This window comes from Anomaloglossus baeobatrachus, chromosome 3 (genome assembly GCF_048569485.1).
Source record: "Anomaloglossus baeobatrachus isolate aAnoBae1 chromosome 3, aAnoBae1.hap1, whole genome shotgun sequence".
Taxonomy (NCBI): domain Eukaryota; kingdom Metazoa; phylum Chordata; class Amphibia; order Anura; family Aromobatidae; genus Anomaloglossus; species Anomaloglossus baeobatrachus.
Genome location: NC_134355.1, coordinates 115493064 through 115510146, shown reverse-complemented (window position 1 = coordinate 115510146; position 17083 = coordinate 115493064). Strand labels below are relative to the sequence as shown.

Genomic DNA, 17083 nt, shown 5'->3' with positions numbered 1-17083 from the left:
TCTGCAAAAAACAAGCCCTCACATGACCAGATTGACTGAAAAATAAAAACGTTACGTCTATCGGAAGAAGAATGGCGAAAAAAACCCCGGAAAGCGCAAAATCGGCTGGTCGTGAAGGGGTTAACAGTCGGGTCAATCAGTTCTTTTCTAATTATGGTTTTCATCCTTATTTTGGTGAATTTTCTAAGATTAGTTCTAAATGTCTGGGTGTAGTGGTCACCATACATAAACTTGGGGATGTCTGGATGGAGGTTCAAAAGAATATTGGGGCCACTCAGATTAGCCAAAAACAGAAGGCTGATAGAAAACATTCAACTGGTCTTGCCTTTAAAGTAGACAATAAAGTTTGGTTGTCGTCCAAGAACATTAAACTGAAAGTACCATCGGCGAAGTTGTGTCCAAAGTTCATTGGTCCCTCTGAGATTCTGGATGTGGTCAATCCTGTGTATTTTAGGTTTAATCTTCCCCCTTCTTTTCACAGCCCCAGTGTTTCCATTAATCTGTATTAGAGGAGTTCTTCCCTTTAGTAGCCTTCTCCGGTATCAGTTAATGGAGATCTGGAGTACAAGGTACAGTGGATCGTGGATTCTTTGATGGTTCAAAATTCCATCCACCCCTAATAGATGGAAGTGGTGTGCAAAGCTGTTAAGATTCTGAGTGACAGCAATGCTGCTCAGTCTGGGGCTACAACAGGCTGGGTCATTCCCATGCAAATTGAGGATTGCCTTGCAGCCTTACCATGGACTGAGACTGCTGGGCCTCCTTCAGCTGTCACCCTTTTAGATGATTAGCCGGCTATTTAGCTGGCTGGCAGTGTAGCTTTAAACTCGGAGGTGTTAGCGTGCTTTGTTCCTGTGCTCAGTCTCTGATCAGTTGTTGCCTTTAACCTGTCTCCTGACTACTCGTTTGCCTAACCCTTTTGTCTTTATCTTCTACCTTCTTGGAATTTTGACCTTGGACCATAATCTATGTCTCTATCTTAGGCCCGTTTCACACATCCGGCATTTCGCCGGATTGCTAGATCCGGCACACTTCAGTACAGTGTAATACTGTACAATGGTATCGCGGCAAGCTCCGGTCACATGACAGCATATGACCGGAGCTTGCCGCGATTTCATTGTACAGTATTGCACTGTACTGGAGTGTGTCAGATCCGGCAATCCGGCGAAATGCCGGATGTGTGAAACGGGCCTTACCCCTTTGGTTATTTCAAGCTCTCTTAGTATCTGACCCCAGACCTCTTGACTACTCAGCCTCTCAGCTAGTCTGTGAGTATTGACGTAGTGTCACAGTGCTAAGTATTTCTATAAGGGTTATCGCTCTGCATAGTTGTGATAGTTTCTGCAGTTCAGAAATATATCTGTGCATATTACATTTATTATATTATATTAATATGCAGATATTCAGAAATCATTAGCACAGGACAGAACTGTTCATACTGTCCCCTGTACGCGAATAGTGATGTCCCTGCAGTTTCACCTGTTGAATGGATTGTGACCTTTAGCCATATTATTCATGGCCGATGAGTCAGTGACACTATGCAAATGGAGTATTACTTGTCTGTTATTAGGGACTTAGTGTTATATTTTGTCTAGTACAGAATTCCTAATAATGTATGTGAGATGGCAGTAACTCAGTACCTTATTTTTATTAGGATTTTTTTTTTTTTTAAAATACCTGTTCTATTACAACATAACAATTATATTGTAAAATCCAGCACTACGTCATTGTAATTTCGCTTACAGTGAGTCATGCATCATCCTTCTAACCCCCATGGTGGTTGTGACTCAACCCCAGTGTATGTGGGCAAGTAACAAATGACAAATATTAATAGGTCTCTTTGCTTGTATTATTCATTGAAACTAAAAAAGTGCATTCGGGAGATTGCCTTAAAGGAGCACTGACAATGCAAAGCTATGAATGGTACAACTAAAAAAATAAATTCACAAATAGGGAAGTTTCAATATGAAATGATATATAAGGTAAAATTCTGATCATGATGGCAGATTTTCTTTTTACAGCTGATGGACTAAATTGTATATAAATCAGTACAAAATGGGATTATTATGTTATATATTTTCCTCAGTGCTTGCTGCAGTCACAGTGATCTGTGACTGCAGCTTATTGACACTATCTACAAGGAGTCTGTGGTGGTCTAAAGGGTGCTTTACACGCTGCGATATCGCTAACGATATATCGTCGGGGTCACGGTGTTTGTGACGCACATCCGGCGTCGTTAGCGACATCGCAGCGTGTGACAGCTAGGAGCTACGATCAACGATCACAAAAACGTAAAAAATCATTGATCGCTGACACGTCGCTCCTTTTCATAATATCGTTGCTGCTGCAGGTACGATGTTGTTCGTCGTTCCTGCGGCACCACACATCGCTATGTGTGACACCGCAGGAACGACGAACATCTCCTTACCTGCGTCCACCTCGAATGACAAAGGAAGAAGGTGGGCGGGATCGTCCGCCCGCTCATTTCTGCCCCTCCGCTTCTATTGGACGGCTGCCGTGTGACGTCACTGTGACGCCGCACGAACCACCCACTTAGAAAGGAGGCGGTTCGCCAGCCAGAGCGACGTCGCAGGAAAGGTAAGTCCGTGTGACAGGTGTAAGCGATGTTGTGCGCCACGGGCAGTGATTTGCCTGTGTCGCACAACCGATGGAGGTAGGTACGCTCGCTAGCGATAACGATACCGATATCACAGCGTGTAAAGTGCCCTTTAGACACACCTCCTATCTCATGATTGGTTCTGGCTACTGTTTTTTTCTTCCCCCTGCAGATCCGCCTCATCTGATCTGTTCATCAGTACATGTCCCAGCATTGAGCGATGATTTCTATTACTGCAAGAGTAGAATGATTGTAAAGTAAGGAAAACTAAGGAAAGAACCTTAGGGTATGTTCATATAGTTGAGATCGATCCAAAACGTTTTCGACAAAGATAAAACTGGCTGAAATCAGATGCTGACTAGTGATCAGTGGATTCGCAGATAACTGGGACCGACGGATCTAACCGGATTAAAAAAAAAAATCGATTTTTTAACCCGGAATTGATTCCACATATGTAGCCGGACGCCGGTCCCCATCTAAGTCTATGGGGACCAGAATTCGGCGCACAAAAATGGTGATAGAAGGGATAGGGGAATTGGAGCAAGGACTTCATACTTACCGAGTCTCCAGCATGGCTGTAACTGCTCCCGCGGCCGCTCATTCTTTTCCCAGGGCCGCTCATTATTGCTCATCCATATTTATTGCTTCACCCACCCACCGGCAGTTCTGGTTTCTGTGATTGGTTGCAGTCAGATACACCCCCAGTCTGTGTGATAGCCAGTGGGACCTCATGTGGATTACGTCAGACCTGAGTGTTTTGGGGGTTAATAAATTGATGAAAGTGTTTTTTTGGTATTTTAGCTCAAATAAAGGAATTTTTTTTTTTAATTTGTCCCTTAGAGATTAGAAATGGGGGGTCTCATAGATGCCTCCCATTACTAATCTAGGGCTTAGTGGCAGCTGTGAGCTGCAATTAACCCTTTATTAACCGTATTGCCACCACACCAGGGCAATCGGGATGAGCTGGGTAAAGTACCATGATTGTCACATCTAATGAATGTGGCAATCCTGGACAGCTGCAGGCTGCTATTTTTAGGCTGAGGGGCAATGAGCACAGCTCTCCCAAGCCTGAGAATACTAGCTCATTAGCTGTCGGCCTTATCATGGTTGGGTATCAAAATTGGAGGGACTGAACGGCGTTTTTTAAATAATTTATTTAAATAATTAAAAAAATCTGCATGCGTTTCATCTTATTTTGATACACAGCCAAGATAGGTGCACAGCTGGGGGCTGCAGCTTGTAGCCGTATGCTTTATTTGTGCTGAGTATCATAATACAGGGGGACCCTATTCAATTTTTTTTTTTTTTAATTTAATTTTACACCACGATAGGGACCCGCAGACAGGGTCTGTAATTGGTTGCAGTCAGACGCTGTCACACAGGCTAGTTTGGGTAGGGGAAGCAGTGCATATGGATTTGTGATGAGTGGCCCTGGAAGAAGAGTGAGTGACCCAGAAGCCGTTACAGCTGCGCTGAAGACTCTGCGCTTGCTTCATTCTTATTTTCATTATTTTTCCTTTTATTTTTTTTTTTTTTATTTCCTGAGTGCTGGATCTGGATCATTAACCAGCGTTCCCTGAGAATTATGGGCCCAAGTCCTGCAGTCTGGTATGTTTGAAACCACGCGGATCCGGACTTTTACAGTCCGGGTCCGCCTATCACTAATGCTGACACTTTAATTTCTGTGGTAGATGTGCACTCTTGCAGGTATTCTGCTGCAATACCTGTAAGAGAAATAACCCTCTAATCGATCATTGGAGCTAGACTCATGACTGGCTCATCAGATCTCTATTAAAAAAGGGTATCAATTTTACATTGGAGGACAACTGCCGTACCTATAGAGCCATACTACAAATTCCACATGTAAAAATGTGCCTGATATTAATGCTGTTGAAAACTTCAGATATTTTCTTGCATGGTTGATAACAGGAAACAATAGAATATTGCTGGCAGATAACATCCACTTTCAGTGTACCTCGTGACGATAGACGAAATATACACCACTGTTAAAATACCATGTTTTTGTCATGTAGAAAAATCACACCAAGAACAATAATTTCGGAACTTTTTTTCACTGCTTTACTTATATGCATAGAGTGGATATAAAAAAACCCCATAATAAATTATGGGCTAAATTTTTTACTATTTCCCCTTAATTTATAAATTTGGTGCTAAAACAGTATTTTAATGGAAACAGAATTATTTTGCATCTAAATGTTATAAAGTTTCATGAATCACCTGTAGGTTAAAAATGCTTAGTGTACCCCTAGATAAATTCATTGAGAGGTGTAGTTTCCAAAATGTGGTCACGTGGTTTGTTTTTTTTTGCTGTTTTGGCATGTCAGGGGCTCTGCAAATGCAACATGGCATCTGCAGTCTATTCAAGATAAATTTCCGCTCCAAAAATCAAACAGCGCTCTTTCCTTTTTGCGCACTGCCATGTGCCCAAACAGCAGTTTTTCACCACATAGGGTATCATCATGTTTCGGAAAAAATGCCTAGCATATTATGGGGTTCGTTTTCTCCTATTATCCATTGTGAAAATTACAATTTTGGTCCTAAAGCAACCTCTTAGCGGAAAAACCCCATAATTTTTGTTTTCACATCCACATCTTAAAAATTTCTGTGAAGCACCTATTGGTTCAATATACTGAACACAACCCCAGATGATTGCCGGTTGTCCAAACAGAGGTTTCTGATCACATGTGGGGTAGATCATATTTGGGGTATTGGTGTGCTCAGAAGAAATTGGGTAACAAAATTGGGGTACATTTTTTTGTTCTATCCCTTGTAAAACTGAAAAATTGGAACTAAACCAACACTTTAGAAGAGATATTAATTTTGTTTTTTTATTCCATTTTGCATTAATTCTTGTGTAGCATCTGAAGGATTAAAAAAAATTTGAAGTATTTGAGGGATGCGGTTTTTAAAATGTTATAATTTTTGGGAATTTCTAATATATAAGCCCCTCAAAGTCCATTTATATCTGAATAAAGAAACAGATTTAGTAAATTTCTTGAAAAAATTAGAAATTGCTGCTAAACCGTTAACTAGAGATGAGTGGACCTGTTGAAGTGTGGTTTGGCCTCTTCATCTGGACTTTAGATAAAGTTCGATTTGGGACCCAGAGTTGACCTGAACCCAAATGGAAGTCACTAATTGGGCAGTTTGGGTCTCTGTCCACATGCAGCCAGGCATATAGAGATAACTTCCAAGGGCGTGTGGGCTGGGTTTTTCCTTTTTTTTTTTTTTTTATTGCTGTACACTTCATCCAATAACGCTGTTGTTAACCCCAGTGTGAGTCATTCCAACACTGAAAGCGGCTCGCACTGGGCTGAACACCGAGCGTTTGCGAGCACATCAATTCTCACGCGTGTGGTGCTCATTCACAAAATACTTGAACTCCAGTTCCGAACTTTGTTTTTTTTTTATTTTTGTAAATTCTGAGTTTGGTACAAACACTGAACCTTGGATTCGATCATCTCTACTTTTATCTTTTCTAACCAGAGCCGCTGTCAGCACCCGGCAAGTGCTGGGGCCTTGGACAGGCGGGGGACCCACTTGCCCTTGGCAGAGGCGGTGATGTATTTTTTGTTCCCCTTGCCGATTTCCAGGGACTACAGTGCTCGGGTCGGCAGCTGCACTTTCCTGGCTGCCGGTTTTCTAAATCCGTACTTGCAAGCAGTGATTACTGCTGAATGCTACTTGCAGGGGAATTAAAGTTCATCTGTATAGTCCCCCATCCCAGAGCTGTATTCCCCATTGTAGAGCTGTGTGACCCCCATTGCTGTATGTACCCCTCCCCAATAATGTGTATGACCCCCAGTAATACGGAAAGTTTTCAGACCCCTTTAAGTTTTTCACTCTTTGTTTAATTGCAGCCATTTCGAAAATTCAAAAAAGTTGATTTTTTTTCTCATTAATGTACACTCTGCACCCCATCCTGACAGAAAAAAAACAGAAATGTAGAAATGTTTGCAAATTTATTAAACAAGAAAAACTGAAACATTACATGGTCATAAGTATTCAGACCCTTTGCTCAGTATTGAGTAAAAGCATCCTTTTGAGCTAGTACAACCATGAGTCTTCTTGGGAATGATGCAACAAGTTTTTCACACTTGGATTTGAGGATCCTCTGCCATTCTTCCTTGCAGATCATCTCCAGTTCCGTTAGGTTTGATGGTGAACGTTGGTGGACAGCATTTTCAGGTCTTTCTAGAGATGCTCAATTGGGTTTAGGTCAGGGCTCTGGCTGGGCCAGTCAAGAATGGTCACAGAGTTGTTCTGAAGCCACTCCTTTTGTTATTTTATCTGTGTGCTTAAGACCATTGTCTTGTTGGAAGGTGAACCTTCAGCCAAGTCTGATGTCCAGAGCACTCAGGAAGAGGTTTTCTTTCACAATATCTCTGTACTTGGCCGCATTCATCTTTCCTTCAATTGCAACCAGTTGTCCTGTCTCTGCAGCTGAAAAACACCCCCATAGCATGATGCTGCCACCACCATGTTTCACTGCTAGTATTGTATTGGGCAAGTGATGAGCAGTGGCTGGTTTTCTCCCCACATACCACTTAGAATAATCACCAAAAAGTTCTATCTTCGTCTCATGAGACCAGAGAATCTTATTCCTCATAGTCTGGAAGTCCTTCATGTGTTTTTTTGCATCTCTATGCGGGCTTTCATTTGTTTTGCACTGAGGAGAGGCTTCCGTCGGGTTGCTCTGCCATAAAAGCCCGATTGGTGGAGGGCTGCAGTGATGGTTGACTTTGTGGAACTTTCTCCCATCTCCCTACTGTATCTCCGGAGCTCAGCCACAATGATCTAGGGGTTCGTATTTACCTCTCTCACCTAGGCTCTTCTCCCATGAATGCTCAGTTTGGCTGGACAGCCAGGTCTAGGAAGAGTTCTGGTGGTCCCAAACATCTTCCATTTAAGGATTATGGAAGCCACTGTGCTTTTAGAAACCTTGTGTACTGCAAAAATTCTTTTGAAACCTTGGCCAGATCTGTGCCTTGCCACAATTCTGTCTCAGAGCTCCTTGGGCAGTTCCTTTGACTTCATGATTCTCATTTGGTCTGACATGCACTGTGAGCTGTGAGGTCTATATAGACAGGTGTGTGCCTTTCCAAATCAAGTCCTATCAGTTTAATTAAACACAGCCGGACTTCAATGAAGGAGTAGAACCATCTCAAGGAGGATCACAAGGAAATGGACGGCATGTGACTTAAATAGGAGTGTGTGAGCAAAGGGTCTGAATACTTATGACCATGTAATATTTCAAGTTTTCTTGTTTAATAAATGTGCAAACATTTCTACATTTCTGTTTTTTCTGTCAAGATGGGGTGCAGAGTGTACATTAATGAGAAAAAAAATGAACTTTTTTGAATTTACCAAATGGCTGCAATAAAACAAAGGGTGAAAAATTGAAAGGGGTCTGAATACTTTCATACTCACTGTATGTCCCCAGCCTCTCCTGTGATGTATATACAGCAGTGTCAGTGTCAGTGTGTTTTGTGCTCGACCATGTCTGTTAATGATGGCCACCAATCAGCACGGCACAGCCACATGCCCGGGAGGAGCTGGATGGGAGACAAGCGAAGAAGGTGAGTGAGGCTGCTGACGGTGTCCCATATTTAAAATACCTCTAATGTGTCTGTATGTATGATGTGTGTTTCTATGTATGTCACTGTATATAACTGTGTATAGATTTATGTCTATATGTGTTTTTGTGAATTTGTGTTTAAATATGTATATGTACGTACTGTATGCCTGATGTATCAGCTGATCGTTCACAAAAGCCGCCGCCAGCCGATCAGATGATTGTTCGGCCACCGAGAGAGACATTGATTTCAATGATTAAACACAAGAGCTGAGCATGCGCAGTGAAAACAGAAGGCTCAAAAAACGTTACATGCTGCATTCCTGCTGCCCGACGGTCAGTCGTTCCACTACTGATCCGTCATGCGGCAGATGCAACGCAAGGCCATCAGTCGCAATCCGTCGTCCATACAAGTCTATGTGGGAAAAACGGAATCCTGCAAAATATTTTGCAGGATACCGTATTTCCTCAAGGCGATGGATTGCAACTGATGCAAAACAACGCAAGTGTGAAAGCAGCCTTAAGGATAAAAAATTGAAAGTTATAAAATTGCAACATTTTTGCCAAAATTCTGATATTTTCACAAATGAACACAAGACAAAATGATCACAAAAGATCAACCTAAATTTACCTTTAACATAAAGCACAAGGTGACGCAAAAAAAAACAACTTTCATAATCATTGGAATTTTTTGAAGCATTCCAGAGTTATTACACAAAGTGAAACTGGTCAGAAATCTAAAAATTTTCATTCAAGGTCAAAATTAGCTCTGTCAATAAAGGGTGAAATAGCAAAAACCTGCTGAAAGTTTCCATTGAAAATTAGTTTAAAGGGAACCAAGCAGCAGGATTTTCATACATAAAGAAAAGCCAATGCTATACCGGTGCTAGGATGCTGAATGTAACCATAACGTTTGTTCAGAGACTGGATGTTTTATTTCAGAAATATGTGCAAGTAAAGTTCCAGCAATGCACTGCTTTTTGATTGACAGGTGCAATAGGAAGGGAATATGTGGGTTAGGTCTTGCTATCCCTGCCCCTGTCTATCTGCCTGCACCTGTCAATCAGATAGCAGTGCATTGCTGGAACTTTACGTGCACATACTTTTGAAATAAAACCTCCAATCTCTGAATAAAATATATGCTTACATTCAGCATCCTAGCACCGGTATAGCACTGGCTTTACTTTATATATGAAAATTCTGCTGGTTGGTTGCCTTTAAATGTGATTGCCAAGAGGGTGCTCACACTTAAGGGTGCTTTACACGCTGCAACATTGCTAGCGATTGCTAGCGATGTCGCGAGCATTAGCACCACCCCCGTCGTTGGTGTGATATGTGTTGATCGCTACCGTAGCGCACATTATCGCTACGGCAGCGTCACACGCACATACCTGTTCTGCGACTTCGCTGTGCCGCCGAACAATCCCTCCTTCAAGGGGGAGGTGCGTTCGGTGTCATAGCGGCGTCACAAAATGGCCGTCCAATAGCAGAGGAGGGGCGGAGACGAGCGGCCAGAACATGCCGCCCACCTCCTTTCTTCCTCATTGCCAGTGGACGGAGGTAAGGAGATGATCGTTGCTCCTACGTTGTCACACACAGCGATGTGTGCTGCCGCAGGAGCAAGGAACAACCTCGCTACGTACGAGACAACAATTTTTGGTAAATGAACGACCTCTCATATACCAACGATTTTTGTCTCTTTTGCGATCGTTTAAGGTTGCTCATTGGTGTCACACGCTGTGATGTCGCTAACGGCGCCGGATGTGCGTCACAAACACTGTGACCCCGACAATATATCGTTAGCGATGTCGCACCGTGTAAATGGCCCTTTATGCAACCTCATTATTTTAGTCTTGTTATGTTTATTTTCAACATCAAAATGATTTTAGTTTGTTACTCAATGGATTTGTACAGATTATAGTTATAGGTGACTGTAAAAATGGAAAAAGTTCTGAAATTATTCTTTCTGAGATGTTTTTTATTTTTTTTTATTTTTTTACCTGACATTTCAACAGGAGTGTGTAAACTTTTGACATCTATGTACAGTACAGACCAAAAGTTTGGACACACGTTCTCATTCAAAGAGTTTTCTTTATTTTCAGGACTCTGAAAATTGTAGGTTCACTGTGAAGGCATCAAAACTATGAATTAAAACATATGGAATGAAATACTTAAAAAAAAAAAAATGTGAAACAACTGAAAATATGTCTTATATTCTAGGTTCTTCAAAGTAGCCACCCTTTGCTTTCATTACTACTTGGTACACTCTTGGCATTCTCTTGATGAGCTTCAAGAGGTAGTCACCGGAAATGGTTTTCCAACAGTCTTGAAGGAGTTCCCAGAGATGCTTAGCACTTGTTCGCCCTTTTACCTTCACTCTGCGGTCCAGCTCACCCCAAACCATCTCAATTGGGTTCAGGTCTGGTGACTGTGGAGACCAGGTCATCTGGCGTAGCACCCCATCACTCTCCTTCTTAGTCAAATAGCCCTTACACAGCCTGGAGGTGTGTTTGGGGTCATTGTCCTGTTGAAAAATAAATGATGGTCCAACTAAATGCACACCGGATGGAATAGCACGCCGCTGCAAGATGCTGTGGTAGCCATGCTGGTTCAGTATGCCTTCAATTTTGAATAAATCCCTAACAGTGTCACCAGCAAAGCACCCCCACACCATCACACCTCCTCCTCCATGCTTCATGGTGGGAACCAGCCATGTAGAGTCCATCCGTTCACCTTTTCTACAAAGACACGGTGGTTGGATCCAAAGATCTCAAATTTGGACTCATCAGACCAAAGCACAGATTTCCACTGGTCTAATGTCCATTCCTTGTGTTCTTTAGCCCAAACAAGTCTCTTCTGCTTGTTGCCTGTCCTTAGCAGTGGTTTCCTAGCAGCTATTTTACCAAGAAGGCCTGCTGCACAAAGCCTCCTCTTAACAGTTGTTCTAGAGATGAGAAGGTGTGTCCAAACTTTTGGTCTGTATATGCCCTGGTTCACACTCTTCTAACACAATTCCGGCCAAGAAATCGGTAGAGTATACTATGTTGCATTTATCATTACATTACTAATTACTCATCATTACTTCTCTTCAGTGTCATCTCTCATTAGTTATGTCCTTTATTAAATTGACTGGATCACATTGATTTTCCCCGCAGCTCAGGTCAATAAACCCGTATAGTTACACTGAAGATGTGTGATTCATTTTCTTATAACAACTTTTTTAATTACTCTATCCTTAGAGATGTTTAATGTATAATGTTCTTTTCATGAAATTAAAATCAATGAGAATAAAATCAATGATCGTATAAATGACAAGTGTTTTTAACAACTAGCCGAGTTTCTCGCCTGGTGGCACTGCATCTTAGCTTCATGGTAACCTCCTTAAAACTGATTTGGGTCATGTTAAGGTGATAAAAAAGGACTATAAATTACACGTGAGAATATTTGTATGCCAGCCCCATTAGCAGAACATTTCTGCTACTGAGAGGAGCAATATTTATTACCGAATTTTGAAAGGTTCCGTTGACTTATTAGTGATTTATTTATTTGTACAATTTTTGTGACTGTATTATTAGAATTGTTTATCAAATATGTTGTCCAGTTTCGTTGACCTGAAGTATAGTCTCTTCAAACAGACATTTAAACAATAGCGATCAGTAAAATTAATGGTAATTTAACGCCACAATGTCGTCTGTTGTAAATTTATATTTTAAAAAATGGATAAACTGCCGGCGCTTCCTAACCTGAAGCTCTGTGTAGGTGCATACTGAACATAACGTATAATATCACAATAACAGTTGCACTCAAGCAAGAGGGAAAACACAGGAATATGAACATGCATTACTTCTTAGAAAAATCATGAGAAACATGAGATAGTAAATAAAAATGGCAAATTTTTGAGAGGTACACCATGACGTGGTAACTGGGCTCAATTAAAATTGGCCAATGCAACTGTTATTGTGATAGTAAATTCACATTTAGTCTTGACATCGATACCACATTTGCTACCTTGCTCTACATCAGTTTTGCTAACTACAAGATAACGTGATGTTTATGAATTTTGGTTTGTTGAATCCAACAATAACATGCATTTCCTCGTCACGTCTTATTTTTCCGCAAAACACTGCTTACTAAGGAACTCTAAGGCTATGTGCCCACGCTGTGGAAAATTTGTGGAATTTGCTGCGATTTTTTTTGCGGAAATTGTGCGGATTTTTCAAAAATCCGCAGTACAGCGAGTCACCAGCCATTTCTATGGCATTTTAGAACTGCTGTGTCCATGCTGCGTTTTTTTCCACAGCGGAAATAATGCGGATTTCCCTGTGGAAAAATCTGCAGCATGTCAATTATTCCTGCGGATTTTTCCGCACAATTCCATACTTACCTGCCTTGATAGAAGACACCGGGAGGAGCGCAGTCGAGCCAGGAGCAGGAAGCAGGTGGTGGGCGGGGCCTGCACGAGCTCCAGTCATGTGACAGCCAGAGCTAGTTCAGGCCCGCTTACCTTCTCCTGCAATGTGCAGACAGACACGGCCGGAAAGTCAAGTGCTGCGTGATAGAGGTAAGTATGAATGCCCCGATCACTCCAGCACTTGTTCTGCATTGAGGATGCAGTGACAAAGCCATGGTACTATATCCTCAATGCAGAATGACTGCAGCATATCCGCAGGACATTCCTCAATAAAACCGTAACACTAAAACAGACAAAGTTGTGCTGCGGATTTCTGGCAGCTCCTGCGGAATGTGCTACAGATATATCCACAGGACACTTTCCCCGTGGGCACATAGCCTAACTGTAATAGCGTAACATTATTTATAATTTTAAGTACATTATTTAGATATGCAGTTGGTATAACTAATAGGATGACTGCTTAACCCCTTCACCCATGGCAATTTTTCATTTTTTGTTTTTTCCTCCTCTTTTTCCAACAGCCATAACTTTGTAATTTTTCCATCAATATTGCCATGAGGGCTTGTTTTTTTTGAAACCATTAGTTTTACAAAATAGTGTACTGGAAACCGGGAAAAAATTCCAAGTGTGGTGAAATTACAAAAAAAAGTGCAATTGCACTATTGTTTTTAGGGTCTTTTATTCACCCTGTTCGCTATATGGTAAAACGGTGCGATTTCATGGATACCAAGCATGTATAGGTTTACTTTTATCTAAGGGGTGAAAAAAATTCAGACGTTTGTCCAAAAACAGAATAGCGCTTTTGTCGCCATTTTCTGAAACCTGTAGCATTCTCATCTTTTGTGATCTTAGGCTCAGTGATGGATTATTTTTCACGTCTTAAGCTGACATTTTTAATTATACCATTTTGGCATAGATGCAACATTTTGAACGCCAGTTATTACATTTTAATGCAATGTTGTGGTGACCAAAAATGTAAATTTGTCGTTTGGAATATTTTATTGCCACCACGTGTACTCATCATATTAGTTGATTTTATATTTTGATAGATCAGGCATGTCTGAATATAGTGATATTAAATGTGTATTTTTTAATTTTTAAAAACTTTTTTTTCTTTTTACTAGATTTCACTAGTCCCCCTAAGGGACTTTATCACTGCACTATCCAATCACTTGTGCTGATTAATGCTGTAGCATTGCTCTGATCAACAAAAATGCAGTGTTCCTGCAGGTGGCGGCGCTCTGTCGGGCCTGACAGGAAATACATAGCGTCAGGGATCATCAGCTGACTCTGTGCTATCATCGCAATACCATGGCGCCCTGTGATCGTGTCACAGGGCCGTTGATGGCGGCGAGGAATGGTGTGATCCCCACCGCAGCCATTAAAATCATGCTGACAGAATTTGACAGCGCACGCTAAGTGGTAAGCAGGCACTGGGTGGATCTCTGATCCACCCGTGCCTGTTAGCCACATATGTATGCTGATCGGATCAGCAGACATGTGCGGGATTAGTGGAGGCTCGCCGCCAGAGCCTGCGGTTACTAGAGGAAACGACCTTGGACGTATATATATACACGTCCAAGGTCATGAAGGGGTTAATAAGCAGTTAAAAACTGTAACTGTCAGAATTTATAGCAATATAAGCCACATAAAAACTGACAGCAGCATTGTCGTTTAAGAGGCTTACAAGCTGCAGCAAATTTATCTCTGTGAGGCCTGTTTCCTCCACTGTGAAAAACACAGACGTTTTTCACTGACATTTTAAAATTGCATATGTCCCTTCGTGTGCCATGATTCATGGCACACGTGCGTTCTCCATGTGCAACCTGTGATCCGTTAGCACATGGAGATAAACTCACCTGTCCCCGCTTCTGCTGTCCGTGGTGCTGAAGTGTCCCAGATGCTGTTTCTGGCCACTGCTGTCTCACCTCTGCTACTACTTCTGGGTCAGCTGTACAGTGCATAAATGCATATGCATAAAAATAATTAGCCAGCTTGGAAGCAGAGGCAGCAGCGGCCGGAGACAGCATCGCTGAAAACAGGTGAGTTTAAAAAGCTTTTTATTTTCAGTGTACATTTTTTTCTGGTACATGTTTCAGGGATCACACCATAGTGTGGTCTGTGAGACCTCAGTGATGCCAGAAAAAAAAGAGACATGTTTCCGTGCGGAATTCACGGAGACATGGTCAGAGAAAAATCACTGATGTGTGAGCAGACCCATTGATTATAATGGGTGTGTGTACGTTAACCCATCATTCTAACCTTTTTTTTCCCACTGCACAGGCCCCATAATAAAGTATCCAAGACGGCACTTTTTTGTATTTTTCACAAATCTTTCTGTTTAGAGTTTGCTATATGACATTATTTTGGTGAGGATCTCATGTGACTCTGGGGTCATTTATCTTTTCAGCTGCCCTATGAATTTTCCACAACCATCTGTATTTGTCTACTTTATGGCAGTGGTTTTATTATCATGGAAAAAGCACAATGGTGATTCAGGACATGAATTCATAAACTAATTTGCTTGCTTTTATCTAGACTGCTATGTTAAGTAGATGAATTTTCTTGCTTTCTATTGATCAACACTGCATAAAATAACTCACAACTGATGATTGGCTTTGGTCTGATTGCAGTGGTACTAAATGGCGGGGACTAGTCTGATTGCATTACCACACATGAAAGTCATAATTCTCAGTGTGGTATTTAGTATTGTTTCATGGACAGAACATATTGTAGAAATAATCAGCTTTACAATATATTTTAATGGCACAATTTCAAGTTTTGTAATTTTTATAAACTCATGAAAATGTATAAAAATGACTCAGCCCTTGCTACAGTAAAGCTTCCATTTGTAGCTACTTTATGAATAGTTTTGATATTATACAATTGCAATTTGTTATTATCAGCGGGATCAATTATGATAGTTTTTTCCTTTTACGCTTCAGGTAAATAAAGTTTCCTTCCCTGTCAAATACAGATTTCAGATAAGGCCGCCATCCCGGGGGCGGTTGTGATACCACCGTTGAGTTCAGCACATATAGGGCATTCAACGCAGGTTCCTTTAAATGCTATGGACACGTTTGACATGAAAACATTTCTTTTACATATGTTTGTGGTTACTTTTAGTTAATAAAATTGTACTAACTTTCGGTCTGCAATCAGCATTTCTTCTTCTAATAGAAGTTTCAGATTTTCTCTTGACGAAATATTTCTTCCAGGAATATAGGCTGGATTTGAGCTCTATGTGTATCCGTATCCTGCTTTCTGCCTATGTAAGAGAGCAGTTTTAAGAGTTTACGTACACTGGCGTATAAAATATTTCTCATCCAGAAAAGTGGGATGAGTGAAATCTGATTGGCATTCCGTATGTTATGCAAGTGTGCATTTTTATTTTCTCTCCTAACATCCGTATGACATCCGTGTGCAACACATTTTTTTTCCTCAGCAGCTATTATTCAACAATCATTTACAGGACCATTTACAGTGTCCTAGGCTGGTAATGTATCCGGAAAAAACGCATGCCACTAGGATGGTCCATGTGCCGTCCGGTTTTTTTTTTCTTGCACGCATAGATAGGCGAGTCTCATCCAATTTATATTTGCAATCATGGCATGCTGCAATTTTTTTCTTACGTTGAATACAGCTGAGAAAAAAAATCGCAGATCTGCACTGCCTCATTGAATAGCATTGGTCCAAGTGCAATCCCGTTTTTTCTCACATTTCACTCATCCGAGTTATTCGCTATGTGATGAACCCCTATGGCCGCGGAAACATGTGTTTGCTAACTGTGTTAGAAGGCTAATGGATTTTTAGAAATCCCTTGAAAATCCTTCTGCAAGTATGTTAGGATATATCCGTTATGGGTCATGAAGGGGTTAAATTAAACAAATACATGCTATACATTGTTAATGTTGTAAATGACTATTCTAGCTTCAAACATCTGTTTTTTAATGCAATATCTACATAGGTATATAGAGGCCCATTTCCAACAACCACCACTCCAGGGTTCTAATGGTACATTGTGTTTGCTAACTGTGTAAGAAGGCTTATGAATGTTTAGAAATCCCTTGATAACCTTTGTGCAAGTATATTAGCACCGCTGAAAACAGTTTTGCTGATTAGAGAAGCTATAAAACTGACCTTCCTTTGAGCTAGTTGAGAATCTGGAGCATTACATTTGTTGGTTCCATTAGACTCTCAAAATGGCCAGCAAAAGAGAACTTTCATGTGAAACGTGACAGTCTATTCTTGTTCTTAAAAATGAAGAATATTCCATGTGAGAAATTGCCAAGAAACTAAAGATTTCCAACAACGGTGTGTACTACTCCCTTCACATGAGAGCACAAACAGGCTCTAACCAGAGTAGAAAGAGAAGTGGGAGGCCGCGCTGCACAACTGAGCAACAAGATAAGTACATTAGAGTCTCTAGTTTGAGAAATCGACACCTGACATGTCCTCA

The 17083-nt window shown here is 41.1% G+C and overlaps 1 protein-coding gene across 4 annotated transcripts in view; it reads left to right on the top strand.

The window, feature by feature from the left end:
* Positions 1-17083, top strand: part of CFAP61 (cilia and flagella associated protein 61) — a 447743-nt gene that overhangs the window by 265330 nt on the left and 165330 nt on the right. The window lies entirely within an intron of this gene.